This window comes from Bidens hawaiensis, unplaced genomic scaffold (genome assembly GCF_021521415.1).
Source record: "Bidens hawaiensis isolate Kalapana, Puna unplaced genomic scaffold, B.hawaiensis_p1.1 tig00025972_1, whole genome shotgun sequence".
NCBI lineage: Eukaryota > Viridiplantae > Streptophyta > Magnoliopsida > Asterales > Asteraceae > Bidens > Bidens hawaiensis.
This window is the reverse complement of record NW_027494169.1, coordinates 118,268-142,660: the sequence shown is the minus strand read 5'-3', so window position 1 is coordinate 142,660 and position 24,393 is coordinate 118,268. Positions and strand designations below refer to the sequence as shown.

The following is a 24,393-nucleotide window of genomic DNA, read 5'->3' as shown; positions in this document are numbered from 1 at the left end:
ACAACATAAGCCAAAAAATAATAAACACCTTGTTCTTAACCATATGAAAGTAAACCTGTAATATCTTCCTTGACTTGGTTAACTGAAACCCTTTTATTGTTAAAGATTGCCCCATTCCACAAGCATCAACAAGCCGTTAGGATCACCACTTGGATTTGGTTGACTTTTTAGCATTTTCCAACTATCTTAATATAAATATTATAACCACATATGCATAATCATGACTTGGCCAATATGGGGCTATAAATGCACCCATGAACAAAATAACCATGTGTTAGGGTGGTGGGAAGTGAGAAACAATGACAAGGGGCTGGCCGTTTTAGTTGTCACCACTTCAGTACTGATCTTGGCTACTTTATGGTACAAGTTTAAACCTTTAAACTCCTCAAATGGTGCACCACCATTGCCGCCAGGTCCCCGTTCGTTGCCAATCGTTGGGTACATTCCGTTTCTAAGTTCTGAATTTCACACACAGTTCACCAATATGGCTCAAACCAACGGTCCCATTTTCAAGTTAAAGTTGGGTAGCAAACTTTATATTGTGATAAACACCCCGGAGTTAGCAAAGGAGGTGGTTCGGGACCAAGACCAGACCTTTTCTATCCGTGACCGAACTGCTGCTATCTTAGCAATATCCAACGGTGGCCAAGATATCGCATTGTCCGACAGCAACTCCAGCTGGCGTAAGCTTCGTAAGATATTTGCCCATGAGATGCTAAGCAACAAGAATCTTGAAGCAAGTGGTTCTTTTAGAAGGGACGAAGTTAGAAAAGCTATAAAAAATGTTTTTGGTAAAATTGATAGCAAAGTTAACATTAGTGATATTGCTTTTTCTACGGAGACAAATGTCCTAACAAGAATGATATGGGAAAAAGCCTCAGATAAAGGGGTGAAAAACAGCAATCTTGGAGCTGAGATAGATATGGTATCTTCAAACATCTTTCGTATACTTGGACGGAAGAATATATCTGATTTCTTCCCTAGTCTTGCACGGTTTGATCTACAAGGTGTCGTGCGGGACATGAAGAAGCAATATAACAAGTTAGATCAACTTTTCACTAGCATCATTGAAGATCGAATCAAATCCAACTTAAAGAAGTCGCCGGACGAAGTGACGCTTGAAGGAAAGAAAGATTTTCTACAAGTCTTGTTAAGCTACATGGACAAAAAAGATGGAACACCGCTTAACATGACCCAAATAAAGGCACTTCTCCAAGTAAGATTTCTTCCCAGTCTTAATTTTTGACATTGGTGTACCATCTAATAAAAAGATCTAAAGAGTTAAAAAAATAATCAATTCCAACACAAGCTTAAAAGTGTGCAATTGGAAACTTTCGTGGACAAATTATCCCGCACAAATTGCATCTAGATAAAAGTTCAAAGTTATACTTTGGTCATGTCTCTCGATGCAAGGTTTCTCAGTGAGACTTAAATTATTAAATATGATGCCATATTTTATGTTGTGGTTGAACCAAGTACCAACTTCACTTCACAATCTTGTTCTTGAATTACTTGTCCTATTTTTAGAGGACATACGGGTTTTTATGTGGTAATTATGTTGTGGTTGAAGTAACTACAATACATGTTGTAGATGTCGTGCTCTAATAAAAAATAAGTACTTATATCACTTAAATACTTATAACTAGTATGGGTAAGTATGGTCGCTTTCACAGGAATCCGTGAAAAGTGCGAGTTAAACTCATGACTTATTAATTTATTAGCTAGGCGGACACACGATATCAAGCAGTTTAAAAGATCTGTTTTTATGCAAACAAGGCTACTTTTACTAGTTGTAATCATTTAAAAAAAAAGGATGACACACTTCAGGTTTCGGGTTACGCAATCCACTAAACATTATGAATCCTATCAGTTGGATAAACACCTAGACATGAATCATCAGTTAAGATAGTTAAGATTGATAAGCAGTTACTAGACACAATAGTTTGTTTGTGTTGATACATAGAACCTAATCCAATTAATTGACACAATTAAAAGTGGTTGATCTACCTAATTACCAGTTTGTTAATATAAGATTTTAGGCAAATTAATGATTAACGGTAGCAGTTCAATGATTATAAAAACTTAATCCTAGTAGTTGACGAACACAACCTATAAATTGATGATAAACCCTATTCCATAAACAACTCTTTAAGAAAACAAAACTACCATAAAGAAAGATTAGTAATAAAATCAATCAAACTCTAATCCAATAATAGACGGAAAACATAGAAATGTTCAGTTACATGCAAAAACCCTACACCGAAAGTGGTCACAATGGATTTAGTCTTGCATCTGCATGATGATTAGCTAGCCTATGTGTTGAATGGAAGAAAACATGGACTCATTGACGAACCAGGAGCTCCGAGATGGTGCAAAATCGTCCTTTAGGTCGTTTATAGCTACCGGAATAAGAGATATGTCGATTGGGGGTTGAAAACTGATTTTATAATAAATAGGTTATTTTTTCCGTGTCTCAACTCTTTCGCACAGCGCGAAGAACAAATTAGTCGGGTCTTGTTCTTTTCTCCTTTGTGTAGCGCGAAAGATAACTCTTCAACCCATCGTGAAGGGGCCTCTTGGCAGGGAATTTTGGCATTTCTTGTTTTATGCATTGGAACGTGTGCCGATCACTTCCGCTCATCCCAAACGTCAATCCAAGCTCGTATATCACCTCCATAAGCATCATTAGCATTCAACAACCTGAAATACATGAAATATATCTAACCATCACATCCCCACACTTCCCTAAACCATAAATTAATTAAAACTAAATACTTAATATGCTAGATTACATGACCATCACATCTCCACACTTATCATTTGTTTGCCCCCAAGCAAACTATCATGAAAAAAAAAACACCTCGATCGATGGTTCGCCAATTATCATTAATACCAGTATGGTCTAAGGTCATAACCAATTCCCAAGACATATACTTTAAGATTGACAACCCAACAAACACATTTTGATGATGCATTCAAAAGGATGGAACCGCCCAAACAAGTTTACTTTGTTTCCGGCCAAGGCATACATGATCACACCCCTCCAAATATATCTCTCCTCTCGGTTTAATATTTGGACCAACATAAAGTGTGTTCGTATCTCTGTGCCCTCAATACCAAGTATGAACTCAAATTAATAAGCTTGCAAGCCAGTCATATCTTCACATTTTAAAAATACACATTTTACTAGATCATTAACGAGGACGGGGTTAAAGTTTACTCCTTACAAATTTCAAAAATCGGGCCAATGATGGCCATAACAAGCTATAAAATTACACTCTTAACAAATTAACTAGAAAAACAAAGTAAATTTTGAAAACGAAATCACCTTAAATAGGTAGCAGGTGTGTACTCATGATCTCAATCGGTCTCTTATTAGGGTTTAAAATATTACATTCAAACGTTGAACAAAACTGAAGACCTTTAAACATTCTAACAAAAAATGAACATCTTTAAAGGTTCTGACAAAAAATGAACATCTTTAAATGTTCTAATACGTTCAAAAATTAGATATGTTAAACCTTTAAACGTTCGGACCAAGAATGAACATCTTTAAACGTTCTAATACGTTCAAAAGTTAGAAGTTCTGCGTGTTCAAATAGTTTAGAAGTTCTAAACTTCTAGGTAGCGTTTGGTATGCATGAATGAGAGGCGGAATGAAATAGACCACTACGATGGAATAAAAAAATGTGTTTAGTTGGTCAATGGAATGAAATCACCCATTACCATGTCCATTCCATTCCCTTGAAAACACATCATATTCATTCCATCCACACCCCTTGCCCTCTCACCACCACCGCCGCCTTCGCCGCCCGCCACCACCCATCAACGCCTTCGCCGCTCGCCGCCACCACTACCACCATACCATCCGCCTTTGCCGCTCACCACCACCACCAACCATCATCGTCCACCACCGCTACCACCAACCATCAACCATCGATCCCGACCATTATCACCACTGCCCGCTACCCACCGCTTTTCATCGTCACCACCAACCTCCGCTGCCACCACCACCCACCCACCACCACCACCAACCACCCACCACCACCTACCATCACCGCCCACCACCCGCCGCTTACCACTTCCACTGCCACGACCCATCTCCACTGCCACCACCACCTACCATTGACGTCCACCACCGCCTCAACCAACCATCGCTCTCGGCCATCATCACCACCGCCCGCCACTCACCACTTACCACTGCCACCACCAGCTGCTACCACCAACAATCGCTCCCGGCCATCGCCACCGCCACCCACCTGTAAGGCCCCGTTACCGGTAGCCCTACTTTCGTGTTGGATTTACTCATAAACGCAGTTCTAAATATCAGAGTTAATTAAAACATTCGCGGAATAATATAACTTTAATAAAACATTTCATAGCAATCCAAAACTTGTCTTAAACAACCAACTTGTCTTTCAAAATAAACGAAACATTAACGTAAACGTCTTGAGTCTTCTGATGCCAGCCTCTTATTCAGTGCCACGTGTCTCCTCAAGCGAGCTGCCTCATCCTACTCACCTGCGTGCATACTAAAAGTCAGCTACGCTGAGTGAGTTCTAGTTAATCATACATTATACAATACACACAAACTTATACTCTTTTATTCATACTTTCATACTTTCTTTTTTACTAACTTGCTTTCATATCTTACGTTATAAAGAGCATTACGCTCTACATTCCTCGAGTATTATTAGGGCTCAGTAACCTCCTTCCTCGAGTATTATTAGGGCTCGGTACCTTCCTTCCTCGAGTATTATTAGGGCTCGGTACCCTCTTTCCTCGAGTATTATTAGGGCTCGGTACCCTCTTTCCTCGAATATTAGTAGGGTTCGGTTCCATAGTTCTCGAATATTAGTAGGGTTCGATTCCCTCTTCGTTACCATACAACCATACTTCATACCTCGAGTATTATTAGGGCTCGGTACCCTTTTCGTAACCATACAACCATACAACCTTCGTTTCCTTCTTTTATAAATTTTATCACGTTCATACACATAAGCATACATATCATACTTACCTTATACATAGCGTTACATCCTGACAGTACGTGCAATATCCGAAGATCGTTCACGTACCATCAAGAAATCATTCATACATTTCACATTATTCACATAAGGCATACACTTATCTCTTAGGATAAGCGTATTAACAAACATATTGAGTATGCACACAGCCCCGAAAACATAACATAAAAATGGGGCTAGAAAATCACGTGAATCCTGTTACGCTCTCCGTTAATCGTTATTCCCTTCTTGAGCTGTGCACGCTAACTGTATAATATTTACATGTATCAATTAACTACTACTACTAATGTTGTATTTCTATCTTTATATAACCCACAACGAACGGGGGTCCGGGGGCAGCGCCCCTGGCAGCGGGGTCTAGGGGCGGCAGCCCCTAGCAGGGTCCAAGGGGCAGAGCCCCTGGCTGGGGTCGAGCTTAAGCATAGGCGAAGTTAGTGATCGGCGAAGTTAACCCTAGGCGAACATATGCCAGGCGAAGTTATCATGGGCGAACTTATCACCAGGCGAAGTCATCAGTTAGGCGAACTTGTCACCAGGCGAAGTTATCATTTAGGCGAACTTGGCCTTAGGCGAAGTTATCAGCTAGGCGAACTTGGCCTTAGGCGAAGTTATTAGTTAGGCGAACTTGGTCTTAGGCGAAGTTATCAGCTAGGCGAACTTGCTTGCAAGCGAAGTTGCATGAAGGCGAAGTTATGGCTTGCAGGAGAAGTTGCCTAGCTGGCGTCTCTGTTCAAACTTAATCACCAAAATCACCCTTATTTCATCGAGAATTTCTTGGATATTACGTTAACTAACTCCGCGATCATTCCCATGGCCTAGTTTGGGTAAAACTTAGCCCGGAAAGACATAAAGTTTGGAGCTTTCGGCTTAAAACGTTTAATAACAAGTTACCGTACATAGCCATAGGTTTGTCAAGTTCATTTCCAACATCAAGTTTGTTACTTTACGTTTCGTTTAGACCCGATTTACTTTATGTATAAGTTTCAAAGCTAACCGATCCTAAAAACGTAAACTTTGAGGTAAAAGGCATACCTTTACGCGTTCGATGTGGTTGCGGTTTGCTTGGTTATCTCGTATATCGAAGGTCTAATATAGTGTAGTGTATGTGTGTATTTTGAATGTATAGAGAATAAGATGGAAATGAATGATGGTTTAGGGTTTAAGGGTGGTTTAAGAGGGTATTTATATCTCTTGAAGCCCATGGGCCTAAAACCCATTACCATTTAATCCACCTTAATTAATCTAAGTCCGTGATCCGTTCTTTACTCGATATTAATTAATAACGCGAGATCACTAAACGTAACTTTCTTTATTTAACGTTATAATATTTTAGGATGTTACACCACCACCATCATTACTGCTCGCCGCCCACAACCACCATCCCACCGCTTCTCACTACTATTTTTATTTTATTCTTGATTTTTCTAGCTTACCAAAAAATAAATAATTTATGTCATTCCCACATGGTAACTAAACATGTCAAAGGAATGGTAATGATCCATTCCATTTCCTCTCTCATTCCGTTCCAACATTCATTCCATTACCTTCCATCAAACAGACCCTAAAGTTTAGAAGTCCAGAACTTTTAACCTAACAAAAAATCCACAAAAAAAAAGTTTAAATGTTCAAGCCAAATTCCTACCCTTAAGCATTCAAATGTTAAGCCTTTAAACGTTTAATGTTAAAATTTTAAACGCTCAGGCAAAAAAGGCAAAAAAAAAAAAAAAAACTTAAACGTTCAACTTATACGTTTAGACCTTTAAACGAATACATTTAAATGTTCAAAAGTTCATATCTAAATTTAAACACCTGTAACATAAAATTGAACACTGGAATCAAACAATTATCAAACGACCTTCAATTTGATCATCGATTCCATCATATGAACAAAATATGAAACGTCTGCAACTAGGTTTCTGCAAATGGCGCATTTCAATTCAAATCAATTAAAGTGTGTGTTTGCAAAAGACGCCGGTAACGATGGTTGAATCGATGCAACGGTTAATTAGGATGGAAACGATTTGAAATAATTTATAAATTTGCCACCAAGTTTTTTTTGAAATCTAGGGTTGAGGGTGTCGCGTACCTAATGTACGATAATCAATTTTTGTATTTTATCCTTTACTTACAGGGGATGGTTCAAGAAAGAAATGAAATTACTGCGAGAAATGCGAGAAATAAATATGAGCCATTAGTTTTATTTTAGGTTTTAAAAGCTTCAAGATAAATTAAGAAACTATAAATGCATCTCTCGCTTCAATTAATATATCTATTCAATCAATATAACTAATCAAATTACTAGTTGAAAAATATTAAGAGTTCATTTATTTTTATAACTTATTTTTTGTCTCTTGAAGTTTTATCCTTCACAAGTACAATTTATTCATACATTAAAATTTCTTTCTATCCAAATTTCTTCCAACTCAATATATAAATATCCATCAACACGTAGTTACATTGTGATAAATAATAAAAAAAAACTATTTTACATGTGTTAGCATTAAATATCAACAAAAAAAAATACAACCTACACAAATATATAGCCACACTTGTTTTAAGAACAAGAAAGCATATAACCTACACACAAAATTCATCATCAATAAAATACACATGCACACGAGAACATATAACCTACACACGAAAAACATATAACCTACACACGAAAATTTCATCGTACATAAATACAGTTTATTCATACATTAAATTTTTTTTTTATTTAAAACCAATTTCTTCCAACTCAACTTATCAATATCCATCAACACATAGTTACATTGTGATGAATAATACAAAAACCTATCTTACATATGTTTGCATTAAATGTGTACAACCTACACAATAACATATAACACACACTTGTTCTAGGAATAAGAAAACATAACCTACACACGAAAAAATATAACCTACACACGTGTAAGATACGCGTATATTTGTGTAGTTTATATAATTATTGATGTCGAATTTAATATGTAAGTTGTATGCTTTTTTGTATGTTGTACGTTTTTATTGCTCAAAACAAGTGTAGGTTATATAATTTTGTGTAGGTTGTATATTTATTGTTTATATTTAATGGACACATTTGTATGACATTTTTTTATTATTTATGACAATATTTTTTCTTGATATATCAACTGAAAAATAATATATTATGTTTTGATATTTATTGTTAAAAGTTACGCGTTGATATGTGCTAATAAGTTGAGTGAAAATAAATTGTTTTTTTAATATAAAGAACTAGTATTATATGAATAACGTTTTGTTTTTGTTAGATAAAAGAAGAGTATGTAAATAAATTATAAAACTAAATTAGTGTTTTTATATTTTTAATTATTATAGTTAAATTATGTAAATATATTAATTATAGATAGATTTATTATGTTTATAATAGTTGTATTAATTAGAGAGAGAGTGTGCATTTATTGTTACATTTACATCGTTTTCATTTATATTTAAACTTTTAAAACCTAAAATAAAACTAGTGGCTCATATTCATTTCTCGTATTTCTTTTAGTAATTTCATTTCTTTCTTGAACTTAAACATATATATATATATATATATTACTCAGCCGAGTAACCCATACACTATTCCTCGAGTTTAGTATTATTTAAGTACTTATCCATGAGATGATCAAAACAAAAATAAAGAGAAAATAAAAGTAAACCTAAAAAATAATCGGCTAGCTGCTACTACTGCTACCACATAATCCTCCTCATCCTCACCACTAGCAGTAGATCCTCCAGCCTCATCACCAGCTGCATCGAGAGACCTCAAAGTCGCGGGGAGCGGTACCTTCAAATGATAAAAAAAAGTGTGGAAATACCCCTCCTCCTAGGGGCGTCAAACGTTTCGGGTTGGCGGGTTAACGGGTTGCGGGATAGAAGGTTGACGGGTTGAAATGTGCAACCCGAACCTGACCCATATTATTATTCGTGTCAAATATGTCAACCCTAACCCACACACACATAAATTCGGGTCGACCCGAACACGACCTGTTTAACCCATATTTTTTAAACAAGTTAATTTATATAATCAGACATACAAATTATAATAAAATCAAACTGTATATTGCAAAAATTCAAATGAAATTTAAGCATGAGTCGATTTAGATATAGATAGATTTGACGATTGTTCATGCATATTGGTGAATGGATAGAAGAAATGCGTCTAGGGTAATGATATTTTGGTTGAGAAGTTGAAAGTGTTGTTCACAAAAAATAGAATTTAAGAGGAGACCTAAAAATGTAATATGGGGAATGAAAAATAATTAAATTCTTTAACATATTTTAAAACTAAAGAGGGAATATAAAATTAATTTTAAAATATCTAAAATTAAACGGGTTAACGGGTCAACCCGAACCCGACCCGTTTTTTTAACGTGTCGTGTTAGCCGACCCAAAACATGTTTTTTTTCGTGTCGGGTTTGGGTTGGGTTTCTGGTCGTGTTAAGAATTGACACCCCTACCTCCTCCTACATCGCCACCTGATGCTGATACAAAGTATCCAATGTGAGTGGCGGTGGCTGTTGTAGTTGCGACTGGCGTAAAGGATGCTGCTGTTGCGGCCACTCGATCCTGTGGGCAATCCTCTGGCGTTGTGGCGGCAATCCCATCTATAAAACCTCCATGATGGGTGTCCCGGCTGGTGGTGTGGCCCGAGGTCCCTAACGTACCTCCTCCCAACAAGGTGGGTCCCATATGTACGCATCCTGGCTTTCTGGGCATCATCAACATTGACTATCCCCATGGTTAGTCCCTCTATCAAATACTCATTCAGGTACCTCTGAACCCCCCCCCCCAATGCTCGATTATCTTGGTGATAATCGAACCCCATGGTAACTGGGTTGCTGCCCCCTCTACACGTAGGCCATGTGCCATCGAAGATAATACAATCTTGGCCATGTTAGCCTCATGATGGACGATCATGCTGTAAAGACAAAACAAGTCGGCGTTGATGCACTTGTCATGGACCGACTAACGATCAATGAGAGTGGAAGCAACAACCGGGTGCAAATACTTGTAAACATGGTCCTGAATCATCGCCTCCACCACATTGCTAGAATGTTGTCCATCCGCAATAGTACCCTAAAACTCAGCTAGCACACTTGTCGATATCCAAAACCGTAGGGTCCTGTCGTCAAACCCAAATACTAAACTGCTCATGAAACGTCAAAATCTCATAAACCAGGCGACTGAGCAAATATTAAACTGCTCGTGAATCGTCAAAATCTCTGGTCTTGTGCCAAAATGTGGTAAAAAATTCATGTGTCAGCTCCACATATTGCGGCCATTCAAACACCAACGTAGTAGCCATATAGGTCCCAACAAACCCATGACTCGATCAACCTTCCCCAGAGTCGTCAACAGATACCAATCAATAGTCTTGTGCCTCAACAACTGCACATCTACAATATGATCACAACTTTCTCTCTCTGTCTCAGACCCCAACCTAAGCCGAAGCAAGATACGGGGTGTTTCATCGTCCCCCATAATAGCATCACGATCCAGCCCTAGTATAATAGGTAACTCCTATACATAATATTGAATATGCTTCACAATAGACTGAGGTGGATCCGGAGCACCATGTGGCGGAGGTATCGGACCCCGACGACCCCTGCCAGCTCCCTGGCTCTCTTGACCGAGCGGCGCTGGAGGCCTCTCTTGTATGTGACATATCTGCGAAATAAATCATGAAGTTAGATATGTCAACAATAAATCGTGGAAACGACCGTATAACATTAAAGTCGTGATTTTCCCCTCACTAATAAAATAATATTAAACTACTAAAATAAAATAAAAATAAAACAATTTTGGGGATGCTTGTTCCATGTTTTAATATAACCCGGTCGTCCTACCCGAATAGAGATTGGTGTAAGGCTCGTTTTGTTGATTAGTCTTTCGTATTTATAACATGTTAGTTTACGTTTATGTTTTTTTTACGTTTGTATGTATTGGGCCCGAGGCCTTGTTGTACTTGGAGGTCATTGGGCATTTTGGTAATGAAAGAGGTGTATGCGTATACACACATATATATAAGGTGTGTGTATCACATACACCAAGGATAACCTTTGCAAAACCTATCTTACTTACTACAAACTCTCTCTCCCTCCTCCCTCTCTAAACTCATGGCTCCACCTCCACCACCACAAGATCCGAGATCTCGGTTCTTGCTAGTTGTTTCCGCCAACTAGTAGAGAGGTTGATCCAAGACGACTAGTACTTCGTTTGTTGTGTTGTTTGATCCCGTCACGGGACCTGCAATTGGGTACGGGCGGGTAGACTTATGTTCGCTAAAGATCAATTGTTTAAACAATCCCCAAAGACTCGAGTTACAAACTAACTAAACTAATGACATAACGACTCAACTAATTCACCGCAAATGGCGCGTTAAAGCTCAAAACCATATTGGTATCACACGTTTACAAACCGTGCTCATTTGCTTAAAACTTTCATTATATGATTAGGTTTGATAATTTGCTTAATTAACCATTTTTAAGACTTATTAAAATAATAATACAATAATAGTGATCAACATCAAACCCGAGCCCGGGTTATCAAACCAACTCATTTACCCGATTCCAAACCTTTTTTTTCAAACTCATATCTCATGAACCCTCTAACCCGATTGAACTTAGGTTAGAAAACCTGTCTAAATCCCTGTTTTAGCACTTATTATAATATAATCATGATCAACCTCGATCAAACCCGAGCCCAAATTACGAATCATAACATGTCATCGACCAACTGTTACATCATAAGAATTTTTAAGTGAATCTCAATTAAACTATATCAAAACTCAAAACTCTATCCATCCGACTCTAAACTTTATCAAACTCAAATCTTACCCGCAACTGTTCAAACCCATCAGAAAATATTCTGACAAATTTCACCAAGTAAAACATGCTTTTAACCATAATCTAACCTAACACATAGCAACGAAAATTTACATGGAACAGATACCTTGAGTTGAATCGAACACAAATTTTAAGCAAAATAGAAACACACACTCTATTAACTCGAAACCGGGTTGCTCAATTGTGATGTAATGGTGGATGTACGGTTATGGTGACGTTTGCATATGGCGATGTTGGTGACCGATGGTAGTGGATAGCTGTGGATTTATGCTCAGAAATGGAGGACGATTATGGTGACATTGGTATATGGTGAAATATGGTGGTGTGACTTACACTGCATTCTTGGGAGTTTTTTATATTTAACGGTTTGTAAAAGAAAATATAAGAAAATTTTCTTTTTTCATTCTTGAGTTTGTCATTAAAAGAAAAGAAAGGGAATCGAAAAAAAAGTTAGGGCTTTATACATTGAAAACTTTCCAGCCAAATATGGCATGATTGTGAGGAAAGTTTATAGCCCATTACCATATTACTAATTTACCATATCTTAATTCTATTTTCCATTTTGCTATGATGACATAATTGTAAAGTTACAATATTTTCTTTGTTTCCTTCCAATCTAACTCAAGAACGTATTAACACTTTCTTTTCTCTTCTTTTCTTTTAACTCAAGAATGCATTTAAGTATATATATTTTCCTTTCTTCCGCTATCCAATCTTATCATTTATTTTCCTTGTATGTTAAATCCGAGAATCCAGTGTTAGAGAGAGAAAGTGGTGGTGAGAAGGTATGAGGTAGTGGATGATGACGGTGATAGCGGTGGTTTATATATTATTTTTTCTAAACTTTTGCACACCGTCATGAAGCGCGAAAGAATAAAAACCACAATTTAGCGCTACGTGACCCAACTTTATTATTTAGGGCTTCAACGAGTTTGCGATACACGAAACTGGGATCATGGTGGCCTTTGCGTAGCGCAGAAGCCTTTTTATAAAAAATGCTTTTTTTCTTCACGTAGCACGAAAGACATAAGACTCAGTTTTTCGCGTAACTCGAAAAAGCTTTTTGACAAAGAGTTTCGAAGATTTTCGTTGTTGGAAAATTTTCGAACTTACAAAATTTTTTGACTCCCCTAGACTCCCTTGAACATGTTCCGGTACTTAACATGGACAAAACATACCTGGAACTCCAATTACATGATATTTAACTTACTGAAAACCTGAATTCCAATTCGCATTGTGGCTTCCCCCCACTCTCTCTACTATTACTACACATTCGACGAAAAAATTAGTGAAAGTAGACTCAAATTACAATAGTACACACTTACAAGGCCGGGTTGCCTCCCGGTTAGCGCTGAATTGAATGTCTACAACTCACATTGTCTAGTCCTTTCAGTTAACCGAATATGTCAGTTCACTTACTATGAAGGAAATCTCCGACTAGTGTGCTCTCTTATTCAAATCTGCATCCTCTAAATATGATTTCAGTCGATGTCCATTGAAAACCTAGCCAAAATGGTCCTCAAAATCTTCAATCTCTACTTCGCTGAACTTCCTGACCCATTCAAATTTGCATCCTCTAAATACGACTTCAGTTGATGTCCATTGACAATGTCACACCCCCAAATTTCCACTAACGGAGTTTTACCGTAAGGCGGGTGACAAACCAGGATCCGAACACATTAATCACACCAAACGACATCTATATGGTCTTAAAAGTTTTCACAAATCAAAATAAAATGTTCAGAGTACTTAAGTGCTAGTGCGGAAGCTAAACAAAGTGCGGGAGCCATCTCCCAAAACAAGTTTAAATAATTCATGGCGCTACAAGCGCAAAACCAATATCAAATAAAGGTTTTCAAACTTAAACCAATGCGAGTCCATGCATGCAATGTTATCCTAATCCAAGTGCTTGTTAGTGACCTGAGGAAAACATGCTAAAAAGAGTCAACACATATGGTTGGTGAGTTCACAGGTTTTCAAAGTAAGTTATGCTCTATCAGTTCATAAACATTTATAAATAAAAGTGGCCCATGGTTAACTACACTTAGTTAACTCGTTGCCGCATAGTGTTATGTTTCCATCACGACCGAAGCTGACTAGTTATTGCCTCAAGTCAAGTATTGCCAAAACTTAACAATGTTTGGTCAAAGTTACACCCCGTTCGACCTCCAGTCGAGAATAATGCAGGGTGGGTTTGTCAAACCCAATAGTACTATTTAAATTTACCACGCCAGTTAACCTTAGTTAACGGTCCGATGTTTGTGAGGACTTTCCATGGCAAAGAAACACTACGTTATAAGCAACCAAACGGTTGTGTAAAGATTTAGAGCAAGTAAAGTAAAACAGTTTTGCATGTTTCCTCCCCCAAAGGAAGAGTATAAAAGTGGGGCCGTAAACTCACCTTGTTGGTGCTTCGGGTATTACACAAATCCAACCGAAGTAAATGCGTCACGTGCTAAGACCCTAAAAATGCAAGTACGTAAGTAACTTGTGGGATGGTTCCTAGAACCACTAGTATCCAACAATCTCCCATTGTTTTTTAAAAAGACTTTTGACCAAAGTTTGACTTTTGTTGACTTTGACTAAAGTTGACTTCTATGTTGACCTTTGACCAAGGTTTGACTCCTGTGGACCAAGGACCAAAACTTTGACCGAGTTGACCCGACGACACATTGGTGGCTTATGATCTAACACATTGGCTAACATCAAGCATGTATCAATTTCAATGGTCAAGCATGACTAACCCCAGTAGCAGACTTTTTGGACGGGAGAGTGCCTTGTTTGACGGCTTGATCAGTTAACTTATGAGCTAACCGGACGGCATCGTGAATGTTGGCGGGATTTGCCGACGTCACCATACTCTGGATCTGCGGAGGTAAACCGTCAATATACATTTCGACCCTCTTATAAGCAGGATCGACCATTTGAGGGCACAGTATCGCTAACTCATGGGATCGTGTCGTATAAGCCTCAATGTCGGAACCCTCCATCCGCAAATTCCAAAACTCATGCTCTAACTTCTGCACTTCACCACGCGGGCTATACTCGGTCTTGATCAGATTTTTGAATTCCTCCCATGACATAGCATTGGCCGCATTTAGACCCAACAACTGAACTTGGGTATTCCACCAAGTAAGTGCTGACTCCTCAAGAGTCCCTGTAGCAAACTTCACCTGGCTCGCAGCCGGGCAATTACACATGGCAAACACTGATTCTGCCTTCTCTATCCAGCGCAGCAAACCGACAGCCCCCTCGGTGCCTTTAAACGCATGGGGTTTACAATCCATGTAGTTCTTAAAGGTGCACCCTGCGGCTCCTAGATTTTTGGTTCACAAAGTAAGTGTTAGTGCCCGAGTTTCGATAGGTCACAATGACAGCAAAGTGTATACTTACCCCCTGCCGTCTGCCCCGGAATCTGGGCGGCTGCAATCGCTCCGGTCACATGCTCGTTGATGAGTGCCGCCAGTTCTGCTGGAGTGAGGTTGATGCTGCCCCTGCCATGGCCACGTCCACGTCCCGACATAATCCTACGCAGTCATGAACATTGACCGGATTAATGCCTTAATTCTAGTACATCAATAGCAATCAAACAACTAATTTATGAACATCATAACACAATTTAAAAAAACAATACTTGAAAAGATAACTTGTAATCCGATTACAATCATTCAATCCAAACATCATAGTTCAAAAATATCCTCTATTGGATGGGAACAACCCTCCCACCTAGGTTCAAAGAAAGAAATCCAAACGAATATCAACTGACGATATCACTCGTCAGATACTCCCGATGACCCGCTCACCTCGGGCTCCTCCTCGGGGTCTTCCTCCGGATCCTCCTCGGGGTCCTCCTCTGGGTCTTCTTCAGGATCCTCCACTGGGTCTTCTGGAGGTGCCACCCGGTCCTCAAGATCCCGAATACGGTTACGAGCAATGTTCAGCTCGTTAGTCAGATCTATCACCCTGTCTGCAAGCATCTGCATCTTCTCACCTAGCCTCTCAACTTCAAAGGTTAACTTGTAGTGCATCTTTGACCTCCGATCGCAGAGCTCCCTCAAGAAATCCTTCTTATGCTTGGCTCCACTCTGTTTCTGCGCTAGCTTAGCAATGTCCGACTTCATACCCTGTTTCCCACACTGCGCCTTATCCAGGCCAGAAACAAGTGCAGCTATCAACCTCTCAGGAGGGCATGGCAGGGCGGGTAGAGTAGGGCAAGAAGGACCTACAACAGCTAGGGGTGGAACCTCCTTCTTCTCAATCATTATGGTCACCACCTCTGGGTACCATTCCCAGTCGCACTGGGGCTTAGGCAAGAACGTGTGCTCGGATGAAGACTCCTCAGCAGTAGATGTGCCAGCATCAGGGATGGTCCGCTGCCTCTTCAGTCTCGGGGACGCAGGTGGTGTGCTCTCCTCAGCGGTGATAGGTGCTTTCTAACGGGCATGATCAGCTGACGACGAAGACATACTGTGACACAAGGGTTGGGGTTGGGATGAGTGAGTGGTATCTCATGTATATATGTGCAGTGTAACTAATGCATCATGAAAAGCTATAGACCGGACTGCAACCTATATGAAATGGTATGCAACCTGGTTCGCTATAACCAATGGGCTCTGATACCAATCTGTCACACACCCAAATTTCCACTAACGGAGTTTTACCGTAAGGCGGGTGACAAACCAGGATCCGAACACATTAATCACACCAAACGACATCTATATGGTCTTAAAAGTTTTCACAAATTAAAATAAAATGTTCAGAGTACTTAAGTGCTAGTGCGGAAGCTAAACAAAGTGCGGGAGCCATCTCCCAAAACAAGTTTAAATAATTCATGGCGCTACAAGCGCAAAACCAATATCAAATAAAGGTTTTCAAACTTAAACCAATGCGAGTCCATGCATGCAATGTTATCCTAATCCAAGTGCTTGTTAGTGACCTGAGGAAAACATGCTAAAAAGAGTCAACACATATGGTTGGTGAGTTCACAGGTTTTCAAAGTAAGTTATGCTCTATCAGTTCATAAACATTTATAAATAAAAGTGGCCCATGGTTAACTACACTTAGTTAACTCGTTGCCGCATAGTGTTATGTTTCCATCACGACCGAAGCTGACTAGTTATTGCCTCAAGTCAAGTAAGTATTGCCAAAACTTAACAATGTTTGGTCAAAGTTACACCCCGTTCGACCTCCAGTCGAGAATAATGCAGGGTGGGATTTGTCAAACCCAATAGTACTATTTAAATTTACCACGCCAGTTAACCTTAGTTAACGGTCCGATGTTTGTGAGGACTTTCCATGGCAAAGAAACACTACGTTATAAGCAACCAAACGGTTGTGTAAAGATTTAGAGCAAGTAAAGTAAAACAGTTTTGCATGTTTCCTCCCCCAAAGGAAGAGTATAAAAGTGGGGCCGTAAACTCACCTTGTTGGTGCTTCGGGTATTACACAAATCTGACCGAAGTAAATGGGTCACGTGCTAAGACCCTAAAAATGCAAGTACGTAAGTAACTTGTGGGATGGTTCCTAGAACCACTAGTATCCAACAATCTCCCATTGTTTTTTAAAAAGACTTTTGACCAAAGTTTGACTTTTGTTGACTTTGACTAAAGTTGACTTATATGTTGACCTTTGACCAAGGTTTGACTCCTGTGGACCAAGGACCAAAACTTTGACCGAGTTGACCCGACGACACATTGGTGGCTTATGATCTAACACATTGGCTAACATCAAGCATGTATCAATTTCAATGGTCAAGCATGACTAACCCCTTTGGTTAAACCGAAAAGGTTCCTAAGTCAAACTTGTGTCCTAGCAACTCATCAAATCATTTAACAAAGATTCATAGCCCTGGACAACACTTATCAAGCAATTTCAAACTAGCAGTCATATAGTGAGTTATAACCTAGCAAAGATGCACGATTCTAGAATATCACCCTAACTCAATAAATTCTCATTATTTTACACAAAATACCTCTATGTTTTAGGATTTCAAGACTATTTTTGTTATAATTTTTTCATGCATACAAAAATCATGAAAATTCATATACTACAGCCGTGCACAATCAGGTCTGTCAGTGACCAATCAAAAGTATAAATTCACCAAAAATTCAATATAACTCTAAATAATGTGAGACCAATTGGAGCATGTTCCTAACATCCTAAATATGCTTCCAGATTTGGAATCACTCAATTATCAATTACCATAGTCAAGATATAACACTTATAGTAAGAAGTAATTTCAGGAAACCCGTAACAGTTTTGATAATCAATTTCATAAAATCATAAAAACGTAGCAAACGATCTCCAAAAATTAAAAATCATATATCCACAGAAACTAGACACCAAGTAGTATATCATAGAATCATAAATCGTCCAAAAACATTAAGTTATCATCGATTTATCAGCTAAAAAATAGTCTAATACGAATCTGATCAGAATCAGATTTATAACAATCACTCAAAAAAATCACCAATTAACATTCCTAGGATTCAAATCCATGAACCAAACTCTAGAAAACATCAAAACAAAGATTTATACTCTCCATCAAGATGTCATTGAGTATTTTTTTAAAGATACAACTTTAGGGTTTTCACCCAAGTCAACAAAAGACACTAGTTTTACAAAAACATAATCTTTTCAATTGTTGTTTGAATAAGGATTCCCCATTGATCACCACCCTTGTTGGATACTAGGTTCTCAAGAACCAAAACAAAGAATAATACAAATCAATACACACCACTTACTCTCTTGGATCACTTGCACTTGTATTGATCAAGATCAATATTCAAGTTTTTGCAAGGAAGAGATTGGAGGAGGGTGTGAAAGAGATGAGAGAATGAGAGAATTAGGTTAGAAAATATTTTTTGTGAATGTGTATAGGGGGGGGGGGGGGGGGGGGGCTGCCATATTGGCTTGGCTTGGGGAGGGGGTTTGGTCCTAATTTTGGTAAGTCTTTTATATTATAAATATTGTTTTATCATCCAATATAAGTTTTATTAAAAGTCAAATAATTAAATATATTTTTCCAACTTATGTTATAAATAATGTGACATGTTACAATTTTTATTTATATGTTCTAATGTGTCATGTAACATGTAATATCCTAGCATACTTGTCTAGCATATACTAGCATGTAATGTTTTATGTAACACTTCATAACTTACAACATACTTACACATATAATTCCACCTTTCATGTAATATAACTTAGCATACGTAACATATAACTTAGCATATAACACTTCATGTAGCATCATGTAGCTTATCGTTCATAACATGTAACTTAGCATATAGTATTTAACATGTGACTCTTAGCATGTAATAATGATAATCATTTATTATTGTTGTGTTTATAAGACCACCAACGTACTCGGACCGACTCATGTTTGACACGTGATATGCATGTGGACTATGATGAACTAACGGACTTAACTGAGTTTGGTTAACAGAGTTAACCCGAAATTTGCAATTGTCACATCATCCCCTTGTTAAAAGAATTTTCGTCCCGAAAATTAATGTGATGTCACCACTAGACTGGGATATGAAAGGGATAGAAAAGAAAAATTTTAGGTTTGTCACATCATCCCCTTGTTAAAAGAATTTTCGTCCCGAAAATTTAAATCGTACCTATGGTTTGGCTTCAGGTTTGAATAGGTGCGGATACTTTTCTTTCATCTGGTCTTTGCACTCCCATGTTAACTCTGGTCCACGCTTAGAGTTCCAACAAACGCGAACGATAGGAGTTTTACTGTGCCTACGGGTCTTTACGTCCTGATCCATGATTTCCACCGGCTCTTCGATGAAACGTAACTGTTCGTCCACTTCTAGTTCCTCCAAAGGAACTATCAAGTTTTCGTCAGTCAAACACTTTTTAAGATTTGATACGTGGAAGACGTTATGTACCCCGCGGAGTTGTTCCGGTAAGTCCAACCTATAAGCCACTGGAACGATTCGTTCCACGATTTCGAATGGCCCTACGTAACGCGGGCTCAACTTTCCCCGTTTTCCGAAACGAATAACACCTTTCCACGGTGCCACTTTTACTAAAACTTTGTCCCCGACTTCAAATTCCAAAGGCCTTCTACGCTTATCAGCATAACTTTTCTGACGATCACGTGCTGCTGCCATACGGTTTCGGATCTGAACTATCCTCCCCGTCGTTTCATGAACTATTTCAGGGCCAGTTAGTTGACTCTCACCCACCTCCGCCCAGCAGAGTGGTGATCGGCATTTTCGCCCATACAGAGCTTCAAAAGGGGCTGCTTGTATGCTCGTATGGTAACTGTTATTGTAAGATAACTCAACCAAAGGTAAGTGCGTCTCCCAACTGTTCCCAAAATCGATGATGCACGCCCTTAACATATCCTCCAATGTTTGTATTGTTCGCTCGCTCTGACCGTCTGTTTGTGGATGATAAGCCGTGCTCATATCCAGTCGTGTACCTAACGACTTTTGCAACGATTTCCAAAAGTTTGAGGTAAACCTAGCATCACGGTCCGAAATAATCGATATCGGCACACCATGACGGGAAACGATTTCTTTAATGTAAATGCGAGCCAGCCTATCGGTCTTGTCCGCTTCCCGGATGGCTAGAAAATGTGCGGATTTGGTCAATCGATCCACTATGACCCAAATCATGTCGCAACTGCTGGGTGTCTTGGGTAGTTTGGATATGAAATCCATGGAAATCTGTTCCCATTTCCCCATAGGAATTTCGGGTTGTTGAAGTAATCCCGGCGGTTTCCTATGTTCTGCTTTCACTTTGGCACATGTCAGATACTTAGCCACGTACCCAGCAATTTCCTCTTTCATACTCGGCCACCAGTATAGCTCTTTTAAGTCATGGTACATCTTATCTGATCCCGGATGTACTGAGTATCGGGATTTGTGTGCTTCGTCCATGACCAGTGTTCTTAGATCCCCATAACGCGGTACCCAAATTCGATCATGGTAATACCGAATGCCATCCGACTTAACCCCTGAGTTCCCGTCTACACCGCGCAAAGATTCGGCATCGAAATTCTCGACTTTCAGAGCTTCTAACTGGGCATCCCTGATCTTTTCGGGTAAACCAAAGTGAATCGTTAGTTGTAAAGCCCTAACCCTCCTGGGCTTCAAAGTTTCTTTTCGGCTCAAGGCGTTAGCCACCACGTTGGCTTTACCCGGATGATACTTAATAGCACATTCATAATCGTTAAGCAACTCGACCCATCGTCTCTGCCTCATGTTCAGTTCTTTCTGCTCAAATATGTGCTGGAGGCTCTTATGGTCAGTGTAGATCGTACACTGGGTTCCATAGAGGTAACGCCTCCAGATTTTTAGTGCAAAGATGACGGCTCCAAGTTCTAAGTCATGGATCGTGTAGTTCTTTTCAGCGGTATTCAGTTGTCGAGAAGCATATGCGATGACCTTTTCCCGTTGCATGAGCACACATCCAATTCCTTGCAGTGAAGCATCGCAGTAAACAAGAAAGTCTTCTACTCCTTCGGGCAGTGATAGGATTGGCGCACTACATAGCTTGTCTTTCAGAGTTTGAAATGTTGTGTCATGTGCCTCGGTCCACTTATACACAATGCCCTTGCGGGTTAAGGATGTGAGTGGTTGAGCAATCTTGGAAAATCCTCCAATAAATCTGCGATAATAACCAGCTAATCCCAGAAATTGACGGATCTCGGTGGGAGTTTTCGGGTTTGGCCAATCCTTGATTGCTTCAATCTTGGACTGGTCCACTTGGATTACCTCCCCACTTACCACGTGGCCCAAAAATTTTACTTCATGCATCCAGAACTCGCACTTCGATAGTTTGGCATACAGTTGTTCCTTCATGAGTAGCTCCATCATTAATCGCAAGTGCTCTTCATGTTCCTCCCTTGTCTTCGAATATATCAAGATGTCGTCTATGAACACAATGACGAATTTATCCAAATAAGGCTTACAAACACGATTCATGAGGTCCATGAATACGACTGGGGCGTTTGTTAACCCAAATGGCATAACGGCGAACTCATAGTGTCCATAACGAGTACGAAACGCTGTTTTCGCAATGTCTTCTTCCCGAACTCGGAGTTGGTGATAACCCGACTTAAGGTCGACCTTCGAGTAGTAACTGGATCCTTGCAGCTGATCGAACAGATCATCAATATGTGGCAAGGGATACCGGTTCTTGGTCGTCACCTTATTAAGTTCCCGATAGTCAATACACATGCGTAGAGTTCCATCCTTCTTCCTCACGAATAGGACTGGGGCTCCCCACGGGGATGAACTGGGGCGTATGAAACCCTTATCTAGCAGTTCTTGCAACTGCTTAGACAGTTCCTCTAACTCCTTCGGAACAAGGCGATACGGTGCACGAGCTACAGGAACAGCTCCTTGTGTCAGATCGATTTGGAACTCTACTTGTCTGTGAGGCGGAAGGCCAGGTAGGTCTTCGGGGAAAACCTCAGGAAAGTCTCTAACAATAGGGATCTGGTCGGTTGAGACCTCCTCCTCCACAGCCTCGTCAGTACCTTTGTCGGTGATTAGGGCTAAGATCGCAGTATGGCCTTTACGCAGTAACTTCTGTGCCTTCATAAGGGAAATGATCCCAACTGTCGCGCTCTCTTTCTCACCATGAACAATAAGAGTTTCTCCCCCAGAGAGAGGTACGCGGACGAACTTCTCGTGACAGACAACCTCGGCTCGGTGTTCGGACAACCAATCCATCCCAATAACTAAGTCGAAGCTACCAAGTTCAATCGGCATAAGATCTATGGGAAACAAATGACTAGACAATTCTACGGTACAACCCTTCAGAATATGGGACACTTGGATGGTTTTACCATCTGCTAACTCGATAGTGTACTTAGACTCTAGGGCAGATGGGGTGCTATTAACCATTTCACAAAATTTAGTTGACACGAAACTTCTATCGGCCCCAGTATCAAATAAAGTTAGCATATAACAACCATCCATTTTATATTTACCGGTAATAGTTACGGAGTCGTTAGAAGTCTCACCTGAACCACCACCAATAACGAAGGCTCTTCCCCTGCCTTCACCTCCGTTGTTACCATTCCCATTGTTACCATTCTTCCCGTTGCCATTTGCCCCTCCGTTACCAGCATTCTTCAGTTTGGGGCAGTTTCTCTTAAAGTGAGCCTCCTGTCCACACTCAAAACACCCTTTCGGGGCCTCTTGAGGTGGGGCTTGTTTCTGGGGGTTGTATGCTCGGCAAAACTTGGTTTCGTGGCCATGTCTGCCACACTTGTTGCAACGGTACTTATCACATTTCCCCGCATGATGAAAGTTACACTTGCTACACTTTGGGAGTTTCCCCTGATATCCTCCCTGTTGTTGGTTATGGCTCGGGTAGTTGTTCCTGCAAGGAGACTCAAACCGTCTCTGTTGATTGTGGCCTGAAGAGGTGCTCTTGTTGTTGGAGTTGTTGTTGCCACTACTCTCCCACTTGCGTTTATTATCGAATGTGCCAGTAGCAGACTTTTTGGACGGGAGAGTGCCCTGTTTGACGGCTTGATCAGTTAACTTATGAGCTAACCGGACGGCATCGTGAATGTTGGCGGGATTTGCCGACGTCACCATACTCTGGATCTGCGGAGGTAAACCGTCAATATACATTTCGACCCTCTTATAAGCAGGATCGACCATTTGAGGGCACAGTATCGCTAACTCATGGGATCGTGTCGTATAAGCCTCAATGTCGGAACCCTCCATCCGCAAATTCCAAAACTCATGCTCTAACTTTTGCACTTCACCACGCGGGCTATACTCGGTCTTGATCAGATTTTTGAATTCCTCCCATGACATAGCATTGGCCGCATTTAGACCCAACAACTGAACTTGGGTATTCCACCAAGTAAGTGCTGACTCCTCAAGAGTCCCTGTAGCAAACTTCACCTGGCTCGCAGTCGGGCAATTACACATGGCAAACACTGATTCTGCCTTCTCTATCCAGCGCAGCAAACCGACAGCCCCCTCGGTGCCTTTAAACGCATGGGGTTTACAATCCATGTAGTTCTTAAAGGTGCACCCTGCGGCTCCTAGATTTTTGGTTCACAAAGTAAGTGTTAGTGCCCGAGTTTCGATAGGTCACAATGACAGCAAAGTGTATACTTACCCCCTGCCGTCTGCCCCGGAATCTGGGCGGCTGCAATCGCTCCGGTCACATGCTCGTTGATGAGTGCCGCCAGTTCTGCTGGAGTGAGGTTGATGTTGCCCCTGCCATGGCCACGTCCACGTCCCGACATAATCCTACGCAGTCATGAACATTGACCGGATTAATGCCTTAATTCTAGTACATCAATAGCAATCAAACAACTAATTTATGAACATCATAACACAATTTAAAAAAACAATACTTGAAAAGATAACTTGTAATCCGATTACAATCATTCAATCCAAACATCATAGTTCAAAAATATCCTCTATTGGATGGGAACAACCCTCCCACCTAGGTTCAAAGAAAGAAATCCAAACGAATATCAACTGACGATATCACTCGTCAGATACTCCCGATGACCCGCT

The 24,393-nt window shown here is 40.0% G+C and overlaps 1 pseudogene; it reads left to right on the top strand.

The window, feature by feature from the left end:
- The first annotated feature begins 469 nt into the window (after window positions 1-469).
- Window positions 470-24,393, top strand: part of LOC143572566 (cytochrome P450 76C1-like) — a 33,236-nt pseudogene continuing 9,312 nt past the window's right edge.